Here is a 15,713-nt window from a genome sequence, read left to right as displayed (position 1 = left end):
TTCTCAGGGAGCCATACAGGGTGATCTCTGAGATGTCACTACATTCATTCCAACCTGCAGAAATATTTCCAAACCTCGGACTCCCATCCTGGGAAGGGAAGCCTTCAGAGAGGAGATGATGGTCCCTCCCTGTTTCTTTGAGTTGGCTCTATCTTTCTCTACTTGACATCAAAATATCTGGGCTATCTATGACTGTGGGCTGTCTGGATGGAGGAAAGAAGTCCATCGAAGACAGATCCAATCCTCAGGGGCTCATTTGAGTCCTGCAGAGTCAGTGAAGGGGATAGAGCATACAAGCCCCTTCTCCATTATCTGCACAGGAACTGAATGGTGTGGGCCTGGAGAATTGTGGGGCCTCTGGCCTTATTAAACACAGGAGATTCCTGACTGAGTAAGAGCAGAGGCTGACTGCTTTTGAGAATCCTCACTGATTCCATTGCTGAAGGACTTGGATGAAGGCTGTGCATTAGATCTCCAGAACTTATTCATCTTCTAACTGCTAGTTTGTATCTTTTGACTAATATCTCCCCATTTTCCCCACCCTCCAGTCCCTGGCAACCATCACTCTACTCTTTGTTTCCATTAATTTGGCATTTTAAGATTCCACATATAAGTGATATCATACAACACTCACAAGGTTATTGCAGAATTACTCACATTAGCCAAGGTATTAGAAACAACCTAAGTGTCCATCTGCAGGAATGAATAAAGATATGACATATCTCTATCTATCTATCTGTCTGTCTATCCTTTATCTATCATCTGCTTATCTATCTATCTATCTATCTATGACTATTATTCAGCCATGAAAAAGAGATCCTGCCATTTGCAACAAGGATGGACATTGTGGGCATTATGCTAAGATAAGTCAGACGGAGATCACATTCTTAAATTCTTCACTATCCTGCTTCCAGAAATTTCCCTAATCTGGAATCAGAATTTCACTGTTGCCCAGGCATCTTTCAATTCCAGTTGATCATCGTAACAGTACTAGTGACCACCATACCTTCAGCATCCATCATATGCCAAGCACTTTACAAAATTTATTTTGAATCCTCATAATAACGCTTCTAAATAGGTGCTTTTCATTTTATGGATAAGGAATGTGGGGTTCATAGAGTTTAGGCAACAACTTCCTGTCCTTCAAGATGGGTAAGAATGGTAAGCATAAGAATGCCTTTGGCAGCACAAGGGCTGTACACTAACAGATTTCATGAGACACTACCTGAGCTGGTAAAAAGCACAAAATCTCCTGTTCTTTTTAATCAGTGGACCTCTGAGAAATATTGGAAAGTAGAAAGTTACCTCTTCGTTTTCACAGTCACCAGCCATGTCATCCTGGGCAAATTCATTCCTCTCTAGGAGCTTGTTTCTTAATCTGTACAGTGGAGATAACTCCTACCTCACAAACTTGCCAGGAACACTAAATGAGAAAGTGCATGCTGACTATCTAGCCCAGCATCTATTCGTTCATTATCCTGCCCTTTCCTATAATTATAGATCTCGTCTTTCTGTGGACCATTGGCAGGTTTCTGCTTCACCTTTGCAGTAGTCATGGCTAAAATTTAGCTCAACTATTTTTCACATTAGGAATATATCATTTTTTCTATGTTAGAATTGGGAAAATTAAGCTGGAGTAATTTTGTACCTGATCCCCTTCCCACTCTGAAAAATTCCAGCTTTTTGTTCTCTGGGTGTTTACATGGAAATACAAACCTCCCAAAGAATGTACATCACAGAGGATTGCAAAATTTGACCTTTTTTTCTTACTTTATATTTTTAATAATACATGCACATGGAGAAAAAGGCAAAAGCTAATGAAGAGTATACACTGAAGAATAAATTGCTCATTTCCACGACCCCCAATCCCCAGTCACTCTTCTCAGAAGTAAGCACTGCAGTTATTTGTGTCTTTCAAGGGATATTTTGTGCATTTAAAAGTATATCTTTTTTTCATTTCCCTGTTCATTTTCACAAACATGATAGCATATTCTACACACAGTTTTGAACCTTGTTTTTATTGTTTAACAATGTGTATTGGCAATCTTTTATTTCAGTATGAATAGATTTCCCTCATTACTTTTAATGGCTGCATGGTATGCAAATAAGTGGATATCCTATAATTTATGTAAATAGTCCCAAAATTGTTTATGGTCTTTTGCTATTAGAAATAATTTTGAAGGCATTATCTTTGTACACACATCATTGCTCACATGTACAGAGTCATAATATAAATGGTTATTACTGGAATCTCTTGATCAAAGTGTATATGCATTTACAATGGTGATAAGTTTTGCCAAATTGTCCTTTAAATAGGGTGGCGCACTTTAATTACCACCAACAATGAATGAGGGTGTTTCTTCACATCCTGGAATACAGTACATGTAGTTTTTTTTTATTCTTTTCAATTCTAGTTGGAAAAGGATCATTTGTTTTAGTTTAATTTCATATCTCTTTTACTCTGAGTGAATTGATCATCTTTTCATATATTTGAATCATTTGGATTTCTTTTTCAATATAGATGTTCCTTGCCAATTTTTCTTATGAACTTTTAAATTTATTTTACTTGCTTGTCAAACCTCTTTATGTATTAAATTTGATTCTTTACCATATACAGGGCTTGGCAGAAATAATGCCTGCTTGAGTGCAGTTGGTAAGGTAATAATATGGGTGTAATAATTTATAGCTTTAATTTGAACATTGCACCTAAAACATCATATGGAATGCTTGAGTGCAATATTGTTATGTTACAGAATTACATGCTTATGATTTTGTAATAAAAAGGGGCATTATATGTGCTGGACCCTGTATATTGATAGTACTTCACCACTTTTGACTTCATTCAGGGTATTCATAATATTTTGATACATGATATTTTGATCATGATATGGGATGTTTCAAATTTTAATGTCTTTCTTTTGTTTAATGGGTTTTGGTGATATATCATACTTATACAACATTAGTAAGAATATAATAATCAGTTTTTTTCTGTTTTCTTTTGTTACTTTAGTGGCATTTTTTAAAAAGAAATTTAGTATTATAATTAACCTGGTATTTATTTTAGCATAAAAATGGGGCAGGTATCCAACTGTATTTTTTCAAATGCCTAGCCAGTTGGCCCAACACCATTTATTGAATAATTCATTTTCCCCTGTTGATTTTAAATGCCTTCTTAATAATAAACCAGGTTTTATACATAGACAAATATGTAGAGAGGTATCTATCTATATCTATCTATCTATCTATCTATCTATCTATCTATCTATCTATCAATCATTTTTTCTAGATTCTCTGTTCCATTCCATTGATTTGACTATTCATTTACTGATATCAAACTGTGTTAATTACATGAATTTTATAATATTTTAAGTGGTGTTATTGTTAGCATTCTCTCACTACCCTTCTACAATATTGTTGACTGTATTTCTTATGCTATACTTTGCATCCCCATGACTATTTTGTAACTACCAATCTGTATTTCTTAATTCCTTCATTTTTTTCACCATGTCCCCCAGCCCTCTCTTCTCTGGCAACTGTCAGTCCATACTTTGTATCCATGAGTCTTTCTCTGTTTTCTGTTTGTTTGTTTATATTGATCTTTTGATTCCATATCTAAGTGAAATCATATATTTGTCTTTCTCTGACTGACTTATTTCACTTAGCATAATACCTTCTAGGTCCACCCATGCTGTTGAAAATGGTAAGAATTCATTCTTTTTATGGCCAAGTAATATTCCATTTTATAGATGTACCACTGTTTTTTATCCACTCATCTATTGATGGGCACTTGGGTGGCTTCCGTAGCTTGACTAGTGTATATAATGCTGCAATGAACAAAAGAGTACATATATTCTTTTGAATTAATGTTTTGGGTTTATTTGGATATAAATCCAGAAGTGAAATCACTGGGTCATAAGGCAGTTTGATTTTTAATTTTTTTTCAGGTAATTCCATACTGCTTTTCACAATGGCTGCACCAATCTGCATTCCCACCAACAGTGCACGAGAGTTCGCTTTTCTCCACATCCTCGCCAGCACTTGTTGGTTTTTCATTTACTGATGATAGCCACTCTGAAAGGTGTGAGATGATACCTCATTGTGATTTTAATTTGCATTTCTTTGGTGATTAATGATGTTGATCATCTTTTCATATATCTGTTGGCCATCTCTATGTCCTCTTTGGAGAAATGTATACTCAAGTAATCTGCCCATTTTTTACTGGATTAGATTTTGTTTTTGTTTTTCTTCTTTTGGTGTTAAGTTGTATGAGGTATATATATATATTGGATATTAACCCCTTATGAGTTGTAACATTGGCTAATGTTCTCCCATTCAGTAGGTTGTTTTTTTCATTTTGTTGATGGATTTCTTTGCTGTGTGAAAGAACTTTTTAGTTTGATGTAGTCCCATTTGTTTATTTTTTTCTTTTGTTTCCTTTGCCTGAGGAGATATATCAAAAAAAATATTGCTAAAAGAAATGTTAGAGATTTTACTGCCTATGTTTTCTTCTAGGAGTTTTATAGTTTTGTGTCTCACATTTAAGTGTTTAATCCATTTGGAGTTTATTCTTGTATATGGTGTAAGAAGGTGGTCTAGTTTCATTTTTTTGCATGTATCTGTCCAATTTTCCCAACCATTTATTGAATAGACTGTCTTTACCTCACTGCCTCCTTTAAAACATGTATTAATTTCCCATATTGATGTAGGTTTATTTGTGGGCTTTTTATTCTATTCCATTGATCTAATTGTCTGTTTTTATGCCAGTACCATACTGTTTTGATTTCTATGGACTTGTAGTATAGTTTCAAAAACTTTGTTCTTCTTTCTCAAGATTGCTGTGGGTGTTCAGTGTCTTTTTGGTTCCATGTAAATTTCTGGATTATTTGCTCTAGTTCTGTGAAATATACTATTGGTATTTTTATAGGAACTGCATCAAATCTATAGATTGCTTTGTGTAGTATGGACATTTTAACAATATTAATTCTTCCTATCTGTAAGCACAATATATGCTGCAATTTATTTGTATCTTCTTCAGTTTTTAAAATTTTCTGCGTAGAGATCTTTTACCTCCTTGGTTAAATTTATTCCTAGGTATTTTATTCTTATGCAATTGTAGATGAGATTGTTCTCTTAGTTTCCCTTCCTGATAGTTCATCATTGGTGTATAAAAATGCAACCAACTTGTGTATATTTATTTTGTATCCTGCTACATTACTGAATTAATTTATCAGTTCTAATAGTTATTTGGATGGAATCTTTAGTTTCTTCTCAATATAGTGTCGTTTCATCTGCAAATAATGACAGCTTTACTTCCTTTTCTACTCGAATGCCTTTTTCTTCTCCTTGTCTGATTGCTGTGGCTAGGACTTCCAGTACTACGTTGAATAAGAGAGGTGAAAGCATGCATCCCTGTCTTTTTCCTGATCTTAAGGGAAACACTTTTAGCTTTTTCCCATTGAGTGTAATGTTAGCTGTGGGTTAGTCATATAGGGCCTTTATTATGTTGAAGTATGTTCCCTCTATTCCCACTTTCTGGGAGTTTTTATCATAAGTGGGTGCTGGATTGTGTCAAATGCTTTTTGTGCATCTATTCATATGATCATACGATTTTTATCCTTCCTTTTGTTTATATGGTGTATCACATTTATTGATATAAGAATAGTGCACTAACCTTGTATCCCAGGAATAAATCCTACTTGATCATGGTGTATGATCTTTCTAATGTATTGCTCGATCAGGTTTGCTTATATTGTGTTGAGGATTTTTGCATATGGGTTAATCAGGGAATACTGGACTATAATTTTCTTTGTAGATTGTTTATCTGGTTTTGGAATTAGGATAATGCTGGCCTTGTAAAATGAGCTTAGGTATCCTCCCTTCCCTTGTATTTTTGGAATAGTTTGAGAAGAATAGGTGTTAGGTATTCTTTGAATGTTTCGTAAAATTCACCTTTGAAGCCATTCAGTCCTGGACTTCTGTTTGTTGGAAGTTCTTTTATTACTGCTTCAATTTCATTAGTTGTAATCACTGTTCTTATTCAAAATTTCCTTGGGTTTCTTAAAGTTATATTTTCATTTAAAGTTTAGAATACAAGTGGCTATTTGTATTTTATTTGGATTTTTGGAATTATAAATATTCTTGATAGAATTAATTGTTTGAGTAAGAACTGTTTCTATTGCTAATCAAATGGGTTATTTTCTTTGATTATTTTTCTAAGTGGTTATTATATATAGGAAAGTTAATGTTATTTTTACTAAATAATTTCCTATGTAGCTCTAAAATTGTGACAGGGAAGCATATGTTTTGTGTGTACATGATGAGCACTCTAGTTACAGTTTTTAAATATATAGACATATATAGAGACTTTTAGAAAATATATTGGTAGGACATGAGCCCAAATGCCAACCTTGATTATCTCTGAATAGTGGATGATGATTCTGGATGATCTTTGTTGTCTTCTTTGTGGTGTCCAGTGTTTTCCCTATTTCTTGCAGTGAACATGTATTGCTATTATATCAAGAAGAAAAATATTTTAAAAAGAGAAAAGAGTCCAGGGCATCATTAAGGGATGTAACTTTGCAGTACAGTTGTGGTGCTTCTATAGGGGGGAAGGGAACAACATGAACAATTGCATAATCACAGTAGTCTAACTGCTGTAATAAACTATCCCATATACTGAGCAGTTGGACATAAGAGAAGTTTCCTTTTTTCTTATAATTTAACGTAGGTCTACAGGGACTGGGACAGAGAGGGTGTGTTGTGGCATATAGTAGGTTTTAGGGGGTCAGCCCAGAAGTTATATGATCACTTCCACTCACATTTAGTTGGCCAGCCCTCAGTCATGTGGCCACATCTAGCTTCAAGGGTGACTGTGAAATGTAATCTAGCTGTATGCCCAGGGAGAAAAGAATTTGGATACTGGTGAGCATACATAGACTCTAAGTGAGTCTAGTGAGCACTTAGAGTTGCATTAGTGTTTTTGCATCATTTTCTAGGATAGTTATTTGGGTTTGGGAGTATTCTTCCTAAAGAGCTTCCTTGAACTTTTCAAGAGTATCCAAATTGTCCCTGAATAATCAAACAAGCAGAGATGTTCCTTCCTCTACCAAGATTCACAGGCAAATTTCTGAGTATCTTGGTCCTTCTGTGCAGCTTTCTTTTGCATTGAGATATCTTCAATCTGAAGTTGAATCCTTCCCACCTTACATCTGCTCTGGCTTCATATCTTCAGTCATTTAGCCCAGTATCTGACCTTCACCTATAATGGGCACTGCTTGCTTTATGTACGATAGTTTGGTGAATTGTCTACATTTCCTTCTGTGTCTGAACTCAACCCACCTCCTGCTTCTTGACCTGACATTGGGTGGTCAGGCTGGCATCTCGGAAAGACTCTGTGTCATCTTAATAGGGCTGATTACTTTATGGAGAAGGACGGAATAATTTTTCGCACCCTGGTTTCTGGAGAGTGATTGATGAACTATTTACAGTTGAGTTAATGCAGTCACCTGCCCAGTGTCCTTTGGTACCTCAAGTTTGTATAAGGAGGCTGATAGATATATGTGGTACAGCCTGACATAGCTTGTTTGGAAAAGGTCGCTGTTGTACAACTGATACTATTGCCATCTCACAAAATGTCAAATACATGTTATGGTGAAAACATTCAGTGTATTCATAATGGACAAACCCTCCTTAAATATCCTGGGAAGCTGGGGTCCAATTTTGTTAGTTCTGTGCTCACACTGAAAGAAACTATTTGTTCCTTTCCCATAGGGGCTTCAGAGTGAAACTCCTTTTTTACCCATTACAAGTTTTCTGTGATGTGTTTTAAATGAGGGCCTTCATTTAAGCAATTTCTGTGCTCTGCTCATGTTTTGCTCTCCAACAAATTGCTAGGCAAACAAAATGCCTGGGGCCTATGACCAACTGTGGGTACTGGAGTCCAGAGCTATTTTTAAAATAACATTTCTTTTCTGATTATAAAAGTAATGCATAACAATGACTTATGCTTTCCAGTTGATACTAAGAGCACAGTGCAGGACTCAGTCTTTTGCATGCATTGAATAATCCTCACAACAACTTTTTGGATGTAAATATAATGATTTCCATTTAACACAGATGGAAATGGAGGTCCAAAGAAATCCAGTATCTTGTTTAGTTTGACAACCAGGAAACGATAATGCTAGAATTAGAACATGGGTCTTCTGATACTGGAGCCAGCACACTTTACTGCCACCAAATCCTACCTTTATACATGACTATTACAGCAAATCTGAAGAATGTAAATTATAATGAAGAAAAAATTATTTATAATACCTTAACCTAGAGATATCTATTTTTTCCAAATGAATGTTTATTAAAATGAAAGTACATTATAGTGATTTAAAATTAGAAAACTTTAAAATAGGATTAAAAAAAACAGAAATTAAGATAATAGGTGCTCCCAAAGGCAGATGGAATTAATCAGTTACAATTTTCCTCTTGATTCCATTTTATCCATATAAACAGAAATTTCTCTGCAAAAATTTTGTGCAGCATTGAATGGCTCGGGGCTCATGACTCCTTTTGGAGTTTTTGCCCCTTCAAAAAATAAAACTTTTTAAAGATCATAGTAGGTATTTAAATACTTGTTGATTAATGTGAGATTTCATTATTTGCTAGGAAAGAATTCAGTTCAAGTTCATCTATAAAGTCCTTTAGAAATGAAAGCACTATTCAGGGCAGATATATCTCAATGTACACACCCTGACTTGATAGAAAGGCATTAGCTACAGGCTTCCAAGTTTCCACACTTTTCTTTTTAAATATTTTATTTATTTATTTTTAGACAGAGGGAAAGGGAGGGAGAAGGAGAGGGAGAGAAACATCAATGTGTGATTGCCTCTCATGTGCTCCCCCTGGGGACCTGGCCTCCAACCCAGGCATGTGCCTTGACTGGGAATTTAACTGATGACCCTTTGGTTCGCCAGCTGGTGCTCAATCCACTGAGCCACACCAGCCAGGGCCAAGTTTCCACTCTTTAAATCAGTAAAAGAAATGAAATCCAGACTCCTCAGATTAGCTTTCACATTATCAGTAAACTCCTTGGAGGATTTCTGCAGTGGAAGCCAGAGTGGGTCTATTGGAAATCCAGACACAACAGTCATGATGGCTTTGATCTGTGACACTCCAAAACCTAGTTTGACCACAAAGTTCATAAATCTCTGAGCACAAAACTGATAATTCAAGGCTGAAGAGCAGTCCTTCCATTCAAAAGCCTCCGATATCTGATTTGTCTTTTTTTCCATGTAGTTACAGACATGGCTGACTATTCCAGTTGCTCCCATCAACAGATCACTCAGCAGTTGCTCATCCATCCCAAAAAGGAAAGCAAACTGTCACTGGCAATTGTGATCGACATGCTGCCTGAAGTCTAAGAGATCTGTGTCACTAAATTTCAGCCCTTAGAAGGTAGGGTTCTTCTCTTGAATTCCAACCAACTCATCAGTATGAACTGCAGAAAACAATGAATGCCTCACTAATCTGCCCACCAGATATATCTATTTTACTTGGTACATATTCTTCAAGTCTTTACCCCTGATGGATAGGTATTTTTTAAATGAACAAGTTTTACGCATGGTTTTGTGCTCCACGTTTAACATTTAACCTCTTATTGTGAGCATATTTTCAAGTCATTAAATGTTGAAAGCACTTTGCTGGTTGCATGCCATTCAACTGTACCATAATTCATTTAACCAGTCTCTTATTACTGGACATTTTTCTGCTTTCAGTTTTTGCTATTACAAAACCAATTACAAATAATTCTACCATAACTCCATTTGACAACTTTTTTGACTGATTATTTTCTTGTTAAAAACTCCTAGTAGAATCACTGTTTTAAATATATGCACATGTTTAAGGCCCTTGACATATATTGTCAAATATTACAGATTCTTGATTGCATCTATATATCAATCACCCATAATTGACTTTAATATATTTTATAATTGATTCTAACCAATACCAGAGATATCTTTTTTATATGGCCATTGAATACAAAAATACATTAGGATTACTTTAAGTACCATGTTTTCTTTTTTATCTCTAGGTCTATGTTTTAGGAGTAAGGGAAGGATTGGGCCTCAACCTTATCAGCTCAGAAAGGGCTTGATGAACCCAGGAGACCTGAGTTGGGACTGGATGGCATCTTCAGAAATATATGGTTACCAGGAAGGAGGGCCTGCAGGATAGGCTGAGGTAACTCTGCCTACTAGGAGAATTGTGCATAGATGCAACATTTGCAGGTACGTTCCATTTGTGACATTGGCATCCTTGAGTAAGAAAGAGAAGGAAAAATAACTTTGAACATATAGTCTCTTACAGCTTAGAGACTGAATTCAAAATTCTACTCATTTGAAGTTGTCATGACTTTCCCTATGTAGTATCCTTGCAACAATCCTATAAGGCAGTGGTCCCCAACCTTTTTGACACCAGGGTTTTGTGGAAGATGGTTGTTCCACGAATGGGTGGAGGGAGACTGGAGGTGGAGCTCAGGTGGTAAGGGGAGTGAAGCTTCACCTACTTGCCCTCCATTCACTTCCTGCTGTATGGCCTAGTTCCCATACCAGCCCATGGCCCGGGGTTGGGGATCCCTGCTATAAGGCACACAAATTAAGTACTATTATCCTCAATTTACAAAAGATAACAACAGTAACACTAGAAATTTATCAACTGCATACTATAGGACATACATTGTGCTAATACTTTATATGTATTATTCTCCTTAATGCTTGAAAGAACCCTATGAAATTGATACCACATTTCATGGATAAGGACATGATTGTGAACCAATGTCACCCCAATAAATTCAATAGAAAAGAAAATACACAATTTAAAATAACTTATTTAAAGTAAAAAAAAATTAGCAAGTGGCAGAAAAGGGATTCAAATGCACTTGGTCTCCAGAGAAATCTTGACAATCCTTAACTGCCTTGTTTAAAGTCCCCTGGAGACTAAGCAGTTGAACTGCAACCCACATCCAGGTCCCAGTATTCTGTGATCTTTGCAGTACTCCAAGATTCCACTATACCCATTTAGATGCAGTTGGCAACATCAGCCCTTATTTGAAATGCCCAAACTATGAAGAGTTTCTCAAGCACAGACTAAGTTTGCTTACAAACATAATGACGAATCATTGTTTTTGTTCCTGACATCTGTGCATGCCACTGTGTGTGTTTGTACCTGTGGGGACCTGAAAATTCCCACAGGCAACTGTTTACTAATGAATAGGTAGAGGAACTAAGAAATAAAATAACCTGTTGAAGGTGACAAAACTGATAATGAAAGTAGAGATCATAATACCTCTTTCCCAGAGTTGTTGAGAGCATTATATGCATGTTGGAAAGTGCCTTTCACAAAGTAAGCATTTGGTAAATATTAGTAAATTTTAATAATGACTATGATGATGATGAATTATCCTGGTACTAAAATAGGGTAATCAGTTCTTCAGCCTCATTAATCCTTATGTTCTCAAATGAAGACCATTAGAGTCATTCCTTGTCTTACTGGACCAAATACTGCCTGACAAATTTGCAAATATCGATTCCATGGTGTATGAAGAGTCCCTCTTAGGAAGTTGCTGGTCAGCTAGGAGAAGCTGGCTAACCCTGAGATCCTCAGATTTGTACTAAAACTACAGAGGCTTCTAAGCAGAGGCACTGTTTTCAATGAGTCAACCTCACCTATATCTTCTATAAACAGAAGCATTTCTACTTTTATACGCTATACTTGAACATGAGTCTGCTTCAACATGATAGGAAGCAACAAGCGACCCAATCCCTGCTATTTTAAGTTTTGAATAGCAAAATCCTGTGGCAATCTAGTACAATTCTTTCTATAGAATGTGCTGATGCAGTGGAATGGAATTCAATGGGACCTCATACCTAGTGTATTTCACCACCAGCATGTTTTATTTATCCTTGCTTGACTGTAACAATGGGGAATTTTCCTTCCAGATGAAGAGGCACTCTAGTAACTCAACTATAATTGTCCAAGGAGAACTACTGGGCCCCTGTTTTGAAGGAAAAGGTCATTTTGGCTGAGAGAAATTAATATTTTTCTGGTATGGTATTCTCATTACCACTAAAATATATGGTGTGTAGATTCTAGTTTGTTTTTTCCTATGAACAGTGAATGGAAATAGTGACACTATCTAGTCCTCTGTTATGAAAGCCATATATTCCAGTGAGGCTATAGAACCAGACACGGCTCTGGGTTGGGGTTCTGGCTATAATTGTACTGAGGATCACATCACTGCTGTATGTAGCAATCTTCTCACTGGGAAATGGAAAAACATAGCAAGCCATGCTCCTCAAAGAAGTAGAGTGAAGAATGTAGGTTTGTGTCATTAGGCCTCCCCACATAACTGTGTGCTGTGTATTGACATGGCCAGGGCCAGCCATCACCCTGAGAACAGGCAAGGGAATACAGCAGATGCTATAGACCCATTCCTGCTACCAAGAATAAAATAAAATAAAATAAAAAATAAATCAGTTAATGAAAAACTTGGTGTTTACTGAGCATCAATCATGTGAACAAATCAAGCACCTAAGATGTGCTGGGATATTGTAGTAGATGTTTTACTAACAGTATTGCCAAACTCAAAACAATTATGTGGGGTAGGTACCATTATTCTCATACCAGTTTTACAGATGAGAAAACCAAGGTGTAGAGAAATTAAATAATTTTCCAAAGACAGTCAGTAGGAGGCAAATCTGAGATTGAATTCCAGAGCCTGTGTTCTTAACCACTAGGCCCAGTTTTTCATCAGTGTAAAAAAAAAACAGCTGCATTGCTTTGTACACAACATCAATACAGAAATTTAACAATGTATTCATTAGAATACTTGTGTCCTATTCTGATTGGACCACTTTATTAAAAAAAAAAAGCAGCCTTCAAGGATAAATACTGTTATCATCAGCACCACATAGATAGGGCAACTGAGGCACACAAAAACTTCCCCAAGGTCATCTAACTTTTATGGTACAGAGCTGAGACTCAAACTACAGTTTTTCTGATTCTGAAACACCAGCCTGTAAGGAGGTTATGAAGATGAATAAAACAGGACCCTTGCCCATGTGAATTTGTGTTCTAATAAGTGAGGAATGGACCTTGGACATGAATAACTAGAATTTAAAATTCATTGTAATAAGTTCCATATGAGTAACAAAAAAGAAGGAAGAGAAGAAGGGGAGAGGGTAAATGGGAGGAGGAGGAAAGACGGAAGTGGAAAGAAGAAAGAGAAGGAGAAGTAATCCTGTAGAAGAGAGAAATTCCATTTCTGTTCATAAATAGCTGTGAGGCAGGCTAGTTAGCCAGGACAAGTGGAAGGGGGAAACTGAGACAGGTGGCTGAACAAACTGGCCGAGCAATTTGCAGTCAGATACAGAAGGTTATCTCCCTAGAGATAACATCTAAGCCTCGGGTGTGTTTCAGCTCCAAGCCCAGAAAAGCAGCAAAACCAGGTGAGTGATGCCAGGACCAGCTACAATGACTAACAATGCCTGCCCTGGCACTGACCAATCAGTAGAAACCACAACCCTGAAAAGGCACCCCTGGAGAACTGATGAGTATTTTGCTGAAACCCTCCACTGAGACCTCCCCTAACATTCCCAACTGCAAGAGAGAGATAAAAACTCAAGACAAAGGGCCCAGCACTTGAGTGCCCCCTCTGGGGAGCAGTATGCCATTCCCTGCCTCCTTTTTTTACCTCACTTCTTCCCCCACAGGCACACATTCCCTAAGTTCTAAGAGACACCAAGACTTGTAATCAGGGGAGCAGTGGGTAGTGGCAGCTTGTCCCAGGTTAACGCTCTGACCCTGTCCCCAAAGCCCCTTTCTTCTGACTTCCCAGTGGGCTAAGGCAACCCAACCTAGGCTCTCTCCTTTTGCTTCCTCTATGCTAAGTCCTTCCTTGTTTCACTATCCCCAGCTTCAATAAACTTACCCTCATAGTCACCTGGACTCGTGTTGTGAAATCTTCCCTATGCGAAGTCAAGAATCCACATATTACCAGTTGGCCCTAAGCAGACCCATTCGGGACCAGGCCCCCTGTCCAGTAAGAGCTACATTGAAAATGAGACATTAAGTGCATCTTTGAGGGATGGAAAATAATTGAATAGACAGAACCTCCTTTTATTTAGAGCCTGCTATATGCCTGACATTGCAGTAGGTTCTTTACATCCATTAAGACTGGGTCTCACAAGAACAATGTCATTGTTTCCGGTTTGCAGCGAGGAAACAGAGGCAAAGCAAAATGATGTAGCCAGATGTAAGTGAATGGTATGAATGGCCCAGGGATCATTAGTAGAGATGTTGCTGGAACAAAATTCAAAGTGGTATTAGAAAGGAGTGCTGGGTCCAGATTGCAGGAGCTCTGGGACTCTTATCCTATTGACAATGGAGAGTTGGTCAAACTTCCTAAGAAGACAGAAATGAGATGATGAGAACATTGTTTTAGGAAGGTCCTTAGGCATTGGTTTGCAAGGGTGAATTGAATGGCAGTAACTAGAGTGAGTAAAGATGCTGTTTCTATACCCCAAGCACAGGACAGTAGGCACTGGCCTGGAGGCCTATGTCTGAAGCTGAGCTGTGTCATTGATTATCCATGTGATCTTAGGCAAGGCATTCTTTCTCTCTTGACTCTCAGTTGTCTCAGCTGTATATGAAGATGATAATGCAGTGTATTTGCCTCACAGGGATACTGTGAGGAATAAACAAGACAAAATAGGTGAAATGCTCTGCTCAATACCTGATCCTTAGTAATCATGAGAGCCCCTATTTTGTTTCATGAAAAACTGATACTAGCCTAGAGGCTATTAAAGTAATTCATGCACAGGTAATAAGGGCCCAGCCTGACATGTTGACTACAGAGGATTGGAAGAGAGGAAATAATGGTAAGTGACAGTGATTCCTTCTTACATGGCTAGGTTGTTGAGGAAAAAAAAAACTTACTTTAGCCAGCATATTCTGCTGTCAAATGCAAAACAGATTTGAAAATGAAAATTATCTATCATGTGCAGTGTAGTGTTTGTATGGCTTTTGTTAAACTGAAAGACATTGACTCCAATTTTGTTATATCTATCATTATTTAAGCATTCAATGTGTTGGTGTCATATCTAACCAAAGCCTTTTGAGATTAAGCAATGGATTTGATAAATGAAAATGAGCCCTAAAATGGAAGATTGAATTTCATTTTTGCAACCTTTTATTCTATGATTCCAAAAGACTTGCCTTTTCATTATTTCCATCACATTTTCTGAACTGACATTAATGTTATAGGTATTAACTCTGATATTTAATTAAAGGGAGGTTGTCTGTTCATGTAATTGCTGTCCAGGGTAATTAGTCACTTGTCTTAGGTAGCTAGAACTGAATGTTTCCACCACAAACCCATGTCAGCTATTTGATACATAAATCAGGCCATGGAAAAAATAAGCTTAGGAATTTAATGTCTGGAATATGGCTTTGATTTCAATATTCAGCCCACAATAAAAAAATTCTAAAATGCCAACCTCCAGTCCTTTCCTAAAATGAGTTTATTAGTTGATCATTAAACATACAGTATATGCCACAAAATTAATTTTATAGTAAAGTTGGCTAGAGCCTGGATAAATGGACAATTAACATCTCCACTGAGAACAGATCTATTATCATAATTGCTAACAAAAATACAATTC

The 15,713-nt window shown here is 36.9% G+C and overlaps 1 pseudogene; it reads right to left on the bottom strand.

Moving 5' to 3' along the window:
• The window catches only part of LOC129075523 (N-acetylneuraminate lyase-like), a 55,904-nt pseudogene extending 46,290 nt beyond the window's left edge, over positions 1–9,614 (bottom strand).
• Positions 9,615–15,713: the final 6,099 nt, after the last annotated feature.

Source organism: Pteronotus mesoamericanus, unplaced genomic scaffold (assembly GCF_021234165.1).
Source record: "Pteronotus mesoamericanus isolate MK-2021 breed Mesoamerican mustached bat unplaced genomic scaffold, CSHL_Meso_final contig_55, whole genome shotgun sequence".
Taxonomy (NCBI): domain Eukaryota; kingdom Metazoa; phylum Chordata; class Mammalia; order Chiroptera; family Mormoopidae; genus Pteronotus; species Pteronotus mesoamericanus.
The sequence above is the reverse complement of the archived record's forward strand: the minus strand, read 5'-3'. Positions and strand labels throughout refer to the sequence as shown.